General features: G+C 32.9%; 1 pseudogene; it reads left to right on the forward strand.

Annotated features, from left to right (window-relative positions):
* Nucleotides 1-2,957: 2,957 nt before the first annotated feature.
* LOC120207207 lies at nucleotides 2,958-5,913 on the forward strand (annotated as a pseudogene).
* The last annotated feature ends 1,065 nt before the right edge of the window (nucleotides 5,914-6,978 follow it).

Below are 6,978 nucleotides of genomic sequence, written 5' to 3' on the forward strand. Positions count from 1 at the left end.
AACATCAACGACCGATTTGTTACTTTTGAAATTTCAGTGAAAAACGAAAACTTACTCAAATATTAGTGACCAACTATGTAGTTTACCTTTTTTATTTTTTTAATTAATATTAGCCGATTATAAAATAATATGTGTTCGAAAGATTTTTAATCATTTAATATTGAATGTTAAAATACCTCAAAAGATGTCATTCTCAAACCTGAAATTTTTATAAATAATAACTATATCTTAACTACTAATATCACTTGATTCATGTGTTTTTTTTTTTATATTTATACAATTAAAATATATAGTGTAATGAAAATACACAAGAATATAATGATAATATAAAAAATGAAGACAACTACGAGGAATATATTAGTTCAAAATATAATTGTTTATAATACTATGATATTGATTAATTTTAATTTAAGTAACTTCTTTTAATCATATATATACATATAATGTAAATGCACTGTTTCATATTCTTTATACATAAATTTTTTAATGCTATTTAATAAATTAAATATCATGTAAAATTATATAATACTAAATCCATGATATTAGTTTGAGAAGAATTGATTTTGAGAATAAAGCATTAAGAAATTGTTATGAAAAAAGAAACTGTAAAAAGTTATAGTTGAAGGACCGAATTGAATATAAAGTTGAGAGATTAAATTTAAAAAAAAATGTTAACAGAAAACTAAATTGGAATTATAAATGTATTTTAATTATATTTTAAAGTGATTCAAATTTTATAAAAAATAAACTTAAAACAATAAAGATATTGAATAAACAAAGAAGAGAATCAAATCACAGAATCAAATTGTATACTTAAAGATCAAAATGGAAAATTTAAAATTTAACTTGTGGAATTTTATAAATTCAAACTTAGAATTTAAAAGAATTAAACTAAAGTAAGTAATTTAAAATTAAAACATATTAAATCAAATTTTATTCTTCTCTCGATAAAGTTTCAGTTTTTCAAGGCATATGCTCATTTGGGCTCCAAGCCTACTTTGTTCAATAATCAGCTTATGAGTGCGTCTAGTGTTCTATAATGACATTTACATTGTAGGGGGAATCTTGAACATTTTTCAAGGTAGTAATTAAACACAAATATTTTTTAAAATAATGAGATAATTAGTACGATGCGACCGGTTAAGAATTCAAGAACTTCTTAGGGTGTGTTTGGTTGGGAAAATGTTAGATTTCATGGAATAAATCACATTCACCGTTTGGTTGGTCAAGAATGTTATTCCCAGTAATCTTATATTACCAATAGTGAATTTTTTGGGATATATTACCGGGAATGTCATTATCCATTTCCTTAGGTATTGTTGGATTACGGTATTTTGGACTAAAATGCACTTAAATTTTTTTCTTTAAAAAATATATTTATTCTGTCATTGAATAATAAAAATTCGACGAATGTTAAATTATAAATTTGTCTTTAAATTATTTTAGATTTAAAAAAAACTATAATACAAATTTTTTATGAAGTTCAAGGGTTAAAATAAAATTTTACTATTTCATTAAACCTTTTTATATTTTTAATTTTGTAAAAAAAATTATATAAATTTTATGAATTTAAATTTTTTAAAGAAAATATATAATATTTTTCAACTTGTTAAAAAAACAAATATATAAGGACAATTTGGTCAAATATACATTCCAATAATCTTTTATTACTTTAACCAAACACAGTAATCTTACATTCCTGCTAAACCAACCAAACACAAAATACAACATTCCCAGTAATTCTATTCCCTGGTAATCTTTTATTCCCACTGATAATCTTACATTCCGTGAACCAAACGTATCCTTAGGAGTGTTTGATTGATCTTTTCCGAAACTGTATTTTTATATTTGATTCACGGAAAAAATCATTATTAAATAATAACTTATTACAAACAGTAATATTTTTAAGTTAAAATGATGAGAATGTCATTACTTCTAATTTCTTAAGTAATAAACAATTCTTACAATTTTGGATAGAAATACTCTTGAAATAATAATTTTTTAATATGCATCATTCTCAATTTTCTTCTTCGTGCTCTACTCTAAATTATAAACTTAATAATAATATACAAAAAATTTAATTTAATTAAATATTAATAAATTTGAGTAGTTAAAATTATTTTATATTTTTAATATTTAATAAATTAATTATTTTATAATTTTATGAGATTCAAATATTATTATCGTAAAAATATAAATATTTAAAATAATATTTAATTTTGAGTTTAAAAAAATATTTATCTATTCGATATCACAATATTATTTTTCATGTTATATTATATTTTATATAAATAAATATGATACTTATGAAAATTATTTAAAATTATAATTTTGATATATAAATTATATAAATTATATGTTAAATACATTTTTATTTAAACTTATATAGTGTAATAACTAAAATATTTTTATAAATTTTCATTCAAATATTTATAATTTAATATTCAAGTTTTATTTGTTAAAAAATATATATATCTCAAGGATAATTTTATAAAATATGCATCCAAATAATATTATATTTTTCCAACTAAATACTGTAATTTTACATTTATACTAAATAAATTAATACAATATTATCATAATAATAATATATTTCGATAAAATAATTTTACATTTCGGTAAAATAATTATAATTTCTATGAACAAAACGTCCACTAAATATCAAAATTAAATTAAAAAAGGGGTAGATGTCTGCCTAATTTGGGCAGAAAGAGCACTTTTGCAACTAGTAATGGTAGAATCCAAATAAAGCAGGTAGAGATAGGGTCCCTCCAGCTCTCCCCAGTGTTCCAATGTTCAGCTCGCAAAACCATTTTCAAAACTATGTTTTTTCAACTCAATGGAAATTATTGCTTGAATTATTGACTCATGATTTCCTAAATACTTCGGAAGTGGTTCATCTTTTACCGGTAAGTCTTGGTTCGATATTGGACAGCATTTTAGTGTTTCCAGATATGCATAGGAATAAGAAAATAATCCCACCGTCTGTTCGACTCTCTTTCCTTTCATTGTCCTGATCGTTCAACTCTCAGACCAGACTCAAACTAAAAACTAAAAACCTCTGTTATCTGCCTCTTTACCCACTTCTCCTTTCATGTCTTCTTTTTCTTTCTTCTTCTTCTTCCTCCTTTTACTCCTTTCTTTTCACACCCAAAATGCAATCTTTGTCATCAAGCCTATACCAAACGAGCCTTCAAAATTCCCCCTTTCACACGAAGAAACATTCAAAACCGTTTCCAAAGCCAGGAAAGTGGAGTCCACTGATGTGATAATTAGAGGAAACTCAACCATTCACAGCGTTAACCGTACGTTCCGATTGGGTTTCTTTAGCACAAATGGTGAATCCAATTGGTATTTGGGGATCTGGTACTCTTCTATCCCGACCCAAACCCGGGTTTGGGTCGCCAACCGCGAAAAGCCGATCAAAAACATCACCCGGGCTTCACTTGTGCTCACTGAAACAGGGCAATTAGCAGTAAAGGAGTCCCCAGACTCAGTCGTGTGGCTGAGCTCCAACACTGAAAAGGCAAGAAAGTTCAATCTTTTAGAGGATGGGAATCTAGTTTTGTATTCTTCGAAGGGGTCGAAAATATGGCAGAGCTTCGATCATCCGACGGATACGTGGCTGCCGAAATGAACGTCACCGCACAACGAGCTTTAACCTCTTGGAAGAGCTCGGTTGACCCGTCACCTGGTCTTTTCTCTTTAAGGCTAAATCCCAAAGAGTTCAACAAGTTCGAGCTGGTTTACAATTCAACCAAGGTGTATTGGTCCTCAGGGAACTGGACAGGGAAAGCTTTCGTCAATGTCCCACAAATGACAATACCTTACATCTACAATTTCCATTTCTCCGACCCTTACTTTCCGACGGCCTCGTTCCGATACACAGAAAGACCTCTGGATAACGGTGTCGAACCGCCTTTGACGAGGTTTCAGGTTGATGCTAACGGACAGCTGAAGCAATTCACATGGTCAACGGAGACGGAAAATTGGAACATGTATTGGTCAATGCCGGAGGATAAGTGCCAAGCCTACGGTTTATGCGGTAATTTTGGATCTTGTTCTGCGAGTACAACGTTGAAACCTTGTGTCTGTATTAACGGATTTAGGCCTTTTGATGATGGGGGCTGGAACTCTGGGGATTTTACTAGTGGTTGTAGACGGGAAAGTGACGATTTTTGTGCTGATAACGACGGGTTTAAGGAACTTGGTAATGTAAGGTTCGATGGAGGGAGTAGCGTGTCGTTTCAAGGTACTAGGAGTGCTTGTGAGAAGTCTTGTTTGAGTACATGTTCTTGTATTGGATTGTATCATAATGGGAGAACTAATCTGTGTAAGAATGTGTACGGAACTTTGTTGAATTTGAGGAACACGAGCTCTGATGGTTCGAATAAGGATGTCTTTTATGTTAGGGTGCCAAGAGATGGAGTTGAGAAGAAACATGCATTTAAAACCAAGGTTTTGCTCGGCAGCATTGCCGGGTCTGTTGTTGCTTTGGGGTTAATGGGAGTGATCTTGTTGGTTTTGAAAAAGATAATAGAGAACAGGGGGAAAGATTGTGATGATGTTTTTCCCGGGCTGAGTCTCAAAGTGTTCACTTACAAAGAGCTCAATGGTGTGACTAGAGGGTTCTCGGTGAAACTCGGGCAAGGTGGATTCGGAGCAGTCTTTGGAGGCGAGTTATCAGATTCGACTCCTGTTGCTGTTAAACGCCTCGAAAGGCAAGGGAGCGGAGAGAAAGAATTTCGTGCCGAGGTGTGTACTATTGGCAACATCCAACATGTTAATCTCGTGAGACTCAGAGGGTTCTGCTCTGAGATTCTCATAGATTACTGGTTTATGATTACATGCCTAATGGTCCCCTGAGTGGTTACTTATGCCCGGATAGTCTCAACCTGTGTTGGGATGTTAGGTTCAGGGTGGCAGTCGGCACTGCAAGAGGCATAGCATATTTACACGAGGAATGCAGGGATTGCATCATCCATTGTGATATCAAACCCGAAAACATTCTCTTGGATAGTGATTACACCGCGAAAGTATCGGATTTTGGATTAGCAAAGCTTGTTGGAAGAGATTTTAGCAGGGTATTAGCTACAATGAGGGGCACTTGGGGCTACGTTGCTCCAGAGTGGATATCCGGCCTAGCAATTACACCGAAAGCCGATGTTTATAGCTATGGGATGACGTTGTTGGAACTAATAGGTGGTCGCAGAAACGTGCAGGCACCGCATTCTGCAGAAAATGCCAATGCTTTCGGCGAGCGAGTGAACATGGAGAATTGGTTTTTCCCACCATGGGCAGCACGCCGAATTATCGAGGGCAATGTAGCTGCAATCATGGACACTCGACTCGGTGTTGCATATGATTTAGAGGAGGCCAAGCGCCTTGCTTTAGTAGCGATATGGTGCATACAAGATGAAGAGGAAAGGAGGCCAACAATGGGCATGGTAGTAAAGATGTTAGAGGGAGTGGTGGAAGTGACCATTCCTCCACCACCTAAACTGATACAGGCAATAGTCGCTGGCGATTCTTATAACGCAGCCGGAATGGATTCCGGCATGTCGAAAGGCGTTGGATGCTTGGATTATAACGTCGGGTTTTCCAGTGCCGGTTCACGGTCGTCTCTCAGTAACTTCTCTTCCCCTTTGGATCAGAATTTAGTCTAATGCTCATAGAAAGGCTAAGCATGATGTCAGGCGTCATTGGCTTATGATGACGGCTTTGACATTGGCCAAAGTTATGTACACATACAAAAGATAATGCCCCACCATCATCATTAATTTACACTTGCATTGCATCACCCCCTTTTCTTTTAGATTTTTAGCCCAATGTGGCTTTCTTATATTCTAAAGAGTCATAATCACCCTTTTAGCTATTCTTCCGTAAGTCAAAAACTGCAGGCGTTTCTGGTTGATCTGTGTGAAGACGGCAAAAGTGTCAAGACAATGCTACAGTAAGTGTTTAATTCCCAAACTAATATGCTTCCAACATTATTTCTTCATCTAACGTATTTTCTACCGTAATCACCTAAAGATCCTAGGATATCTCGGCGTCTTTGGGCTAAAATTTTCATACATGGATTACTGTGTTTTTAGTTAATTTTTTTCTGCTTACTGTGCATTTTTGGCGATTTTACCAAAAAATTATTTTTTCCTTAAATATTTACGTTTCAGACATCCTTTGAGATAATATTCTCAATCTAACACTCTTTGAAGAAAGGCGTGGCTCATGTATCACTTTTGAACTTTTTTTCCGACTATAAATGCACTCTCAACTCTTAAACATTCACAACAATCCTCTCAACTAGAAGAATGTCGTCGCTTCAGTACAGATATCCAATATTATTGTTTCCATTAACTTATACAGATTTACATCCAAACGAAACAGACCGCTTTCTATTTTATAACTGCAAAAAAATAAAATAATTAAATAATTAAATAAAATACTAACAAAATATTAAATATAACAAAATATACTTTATAAATAAATTTTGAACGAGGTTTGGTTTTTGAGAGAATTTAAGAAGATTTGGTGTGGTGAAAATAGTTGAGAGTGGGGTATTTATAGGATGGGATGGACGATGTGAACAGTCAGTTGGGTCGGTGGGATGGAAGGTGCATGGGTCGCGCCTTTCTGCAAAGGGTGTTAAATCGGAAATATTATCTCAAAGAGTGTCTGAAACGTAAATATTTAAGGATATTTTACGGATCTAGCAAATTTTTAAATAATTCTATAAAATTATTCCTGCATTAAATTATACAATATAATTATGTCTACCAATTATCACTTGACACTTTCTGATGCGTTTTTCACCATTTCAAAATCCTATACGTATATTATATTCTAGGATTTTGAAAAATAATTTTGCAGAAAGGCGCGAGACATTCACCTCATAGGATTTTGAAAAATAAATATTAGTTATAAAACTTTTATAAATATTTTTCAAAACCTTATGCGGTGCATGTACCATACATTTCT

This window comes from Hibiscus syriacus, unplaced genomic scaffold, assembly GCF_006381635.1.
Source record: "Hibiscus syriacus cultivar Baekdansim isolate YM2019G1 unplaced genomic scaffold, ASM638163v2 tig00014370_pilon, whole genome shotgun sequence".
Taxonomy (NCBI): Eukaryota; Viridiplantae; Streptophyta; class Magnoliopsida; order Malvales; family Malvaceae; genus Hibiscus; species Hibiscus syriacus.